Source organism: Panthera tigris, chromosome D3 (genome assembly GCF_018350195.1).
Source record: "Panthera tigris isolate Pti1 chromosome D3, P.tigris_Pti1_mat1.1, whole genome shotgun sequence".
NCBI classification, from domain to species: Eukaryota; Metazoa; Chordata; class Mammalia; order Carnivora; family Felidae; genus Panthera; species Panthera tigris.
Window position 1 is genome coordinate 70,753,629 of NC_056671.1, and position 3,669 is coordinate 70,757,297.

The following is a 3,669-nucleotide window of genomic DNA, read 5'->3' on the forward strand; positions in this document are numbered from 1 at the left end:
TCAGAGTGGCTAAAATGAACAAATCAGGAGACTATAGATCCTGGAGAGAAGAGAATGTGGAGAAACAGGAACCCTCTTGCACTGTTGGTGGGAATGCAAACTGGTGCAGCCGTTCTGGAAAACGGTGTGGAGGTTCCTCAAAATACTAAAAATAGATCTACCCTATGACCCAGCAATAGCACTGCTAGGAATTTACCCAAGGGATACAGGAATGCTGATGCATAGGGGCACTTATACCCCAATGTTTATAGCAGCACTTTCAACAATAGCCAAATGATGGAAAGAGCCTATATGTCCATCAACTGATGAATGGATAAAGAAATTGTGGTTTATATACACAATGGAATACTACGTGGCAATGAGAAAGAATGCAATCTGGCCTTTTGTAGCAACATGGATAGAACTGGAGAATGTTATGCTAAGTGAAATCAGTCATACAGAGAAAGACAGATACCATATGTTTTCACTCTTATGTGGACCCTGAGAAACTTAACAGAAGACCATGGGGGAGGGAAAGGGGAAAAAAAAAAGTTACAGAGAAGGAAGGAGGCAAACCATTAGAGACTCTTAAAAACTTAGAATAAACTGAGGGTTGATGGGGGGTGGGTGGGTGGGAGGGAGGGGAAAGTGGGTGATGGACATAGAGGAGGGCACCTGTTGGGATGGAGCACTAGGTGCTATATGGAAACCAATTTGACAATAAATTTTGTAAAAAAAATAAAAATATTTTTGAAAAAGAAAAAAAATTACAAAGTTAATAAAAGTAAAGCATTTAGATAGTGCTGGAATTATTTATATTAATCTCTTTTGATTATGTTCCAACTTAGTAAGCTTAGCATGATAGTGGTTAACATGACACCTGAGTATGTGTGAACCTTGCTATCTTTGTTCACTACCTTGACTTCTAAACTGAGAATGACAACTTGCCTAACTTTACCTGTATGTTACTACTGGCCTCACAGGACTGAGGTATAATGTTTTCTTTAAATTAAAAGAGGGATGACTACAACTGCACATCTGTAATTTCACCATTGATTACTAAAGTATGTCAGCAGTCAAAGGCTACCTGAAACTTGGAATGACAAAGGTGTTACTAAAAATAGCTTTATCTGGAGAGGTACTATGTCTATTTTGATTACTGGCAGCTCAGCATCAGGTTCAGTATAGAAGCTCAATAAAAATTTGTTAAAAGAATGAATACATGTGTATTTTTGCCAGAGTACCAAAACTTAGAAACTCAAGAGTCACCTTTAACAAAAGCTATGTGTGGCCCCACTGATGTCAAAATGACCTTCAGATCCAGATTTAACATCATAAGACTGAACCCATCACGTTTAGATCAAGAAAAGCTGTAATGCCCAAGTGTGATCTCCTGGCTTTGATGATGAACCTTATTTACCACACTTGAATTGTTTTAATTAAATGGACATTTTTATGAAAGTAAATTGCCCCTCAGATGAATTGGTCTCCTGGTGGGTTATTGAAATAAATGTGTTTTGGGCAGTGAAAGACCTCTTCTAAACTAGATCTCAGGTGGAATTCAAACACTGGGAATGAGGGTACACACTTCCCAAAGAGCAGTTGAAAACTGTGAAGGTGAGGACACTCCTTTGGATGTGCGATTTCTAGAATGTTTAAGAGGTTAGTCCTGTTATTGTCACACCTTCCATTGCATCTCTGAGAAGAATAAATGAAAAGGTGTGAATTAAGAGTGAATGAGTGAATCATTGCAAAGCTCAAACTCTGGTTGTCTTGAGACAGTATTTGTAAATGTTGATGAATTGAACTTTTTTTTTTTTTTTGGTGGGTTCATTATCCAGTTGGAATTATAGTTTAAAATTCATCCTATGCGTTATTTGAGAATGAAGAATTTTACATCCAGTTTGGTTTCCTGTTTCATGATATAAATGATTTATGAATGAAGTCTCTGTGTTCAGTCATATTGGCTCCTGGCAGGTTGGTGGTCTGACCGATTCTCAGGAATTAGATGATCAATTCAGTTTTGTGGATTCTGATGACCAGATTACTTAGACAATAAAGGATCAGGCGAAATAGAAATTATCACTTGGCATCAACTAATAAGACAATTAAAAGTGGAATTGACCTCAAAATGCTTAGTATAGTGCCCAGTATAGGAAAGGATATAAAAGTTATTAACTAGAGCAGTGGTTCTCAAACTTTGAGTGCATCAGACTTACCTGGAGGGCCTTGTTGAGGCACATTGTTGGGCTCATCCTCAGAGTGTCTGACCCTGTAGGTTTGGGTAGGGTTGGGGAATTTTTATTTCTAACAAGTTCCCAGATGCTGCTGTGGGTTCAGAGATACACTAAAAAGTAATGCATTATTGGGGCCACGTCAGATGGTTCTGAGAGTCTATTTTGCAGAATACATGGGGAAGCAGTGGCTGGACCTCAGGGAGGAACCTATGTTGGATTTCAGTACCATTCACTAGTAATGCCAAATAAAACCACAAATCGAGGAGACCTTGCCTGTGTAATTTCTGCTGCTTCACATTTCTTATGAGGAATATTCAGAGAGATGAAGCAGATTAATTAAGATGCTAACTGTTGCCACAATTTCTGAGCAGATTAACACCATACAAGGTTTCTGTTTAATTAAATGGTGTTTGTTCCTGCTTGTAAAACTGTGTTTGTACAAAGGTGCAGAGTCCAAAAGGACTGAAAAGTTAATTGCTTCAGTTTTCCAAGGCCTTGTCATCTGATCCCAGGACTAGGAGACAGGACAAACCCAATGCATATAAGTCTGTACACATATGTAAAAGATTATGATTATGATTAATATAATTATTATAATATAATAATATATATTATATATATTAGAGCTTTAAATTATTAGCTGCAAATGGAACACAGGTCAGGAATTTTATGATGGAAAGTGATAGGAAATGTTTATCCCAGATATCGATAGTTCTCCAGCCATAGCCAAGTGCTTCCACAAGCACCTGTGATATTTAAAAACAATAGATATTCCAGGCTCTCAATCCTGTGGTCTGATTCAGAGTGTATGGAATGGTCCTGGAGATTTGAATCTTTTTGAGCATTTCACCCAGTTATTTGGTTTCATAGCCATATTAGGAAAATACTAATCAAAATATGTACACACAGTCTGAGTCTTGATTTTGGCTCTGGTCCTGATCTCATGATTGAGATTGAGCGCTGTATCCGTCTCCATGCTAGGTATGGAGCCTGCTCAAGATTCTCTCTCTCCTTCTCCCTCTGCCCGTCCCCTGTTCATGTATGCTTTCTCTTCCTAAGTAAATATTAAAAAATATGTGCACACAACACTGTTATGCATTGAAAGGGTGGAAAAGACTTGTAGACTAGTCATCATTGTCTAGCAGTCACAATGTGATAAAAGAAATATTTGCCAGACATATGCAGTGAACAGCAACACTCTGAAACAATGCATTCTTGGTGCCATATTGGGTACTACTGAAGGTCTGTTGTGGGTGATGGTACAATATCTCAGAGGCAGATTCTTGAGCAGTGGGTCAAGAATTCATATCCTAGATATGACAATCAAAACATAGTTGATTGGTGATCTTTAACCTTTTCTGCAGCATGGCATTTCAGGAAAGTTACTAGGCGTAGAGCCTTTTGGGTAGGAATTCTTGTATATTCACAGTGCCTAGGAGAGTGTCTAACTCGT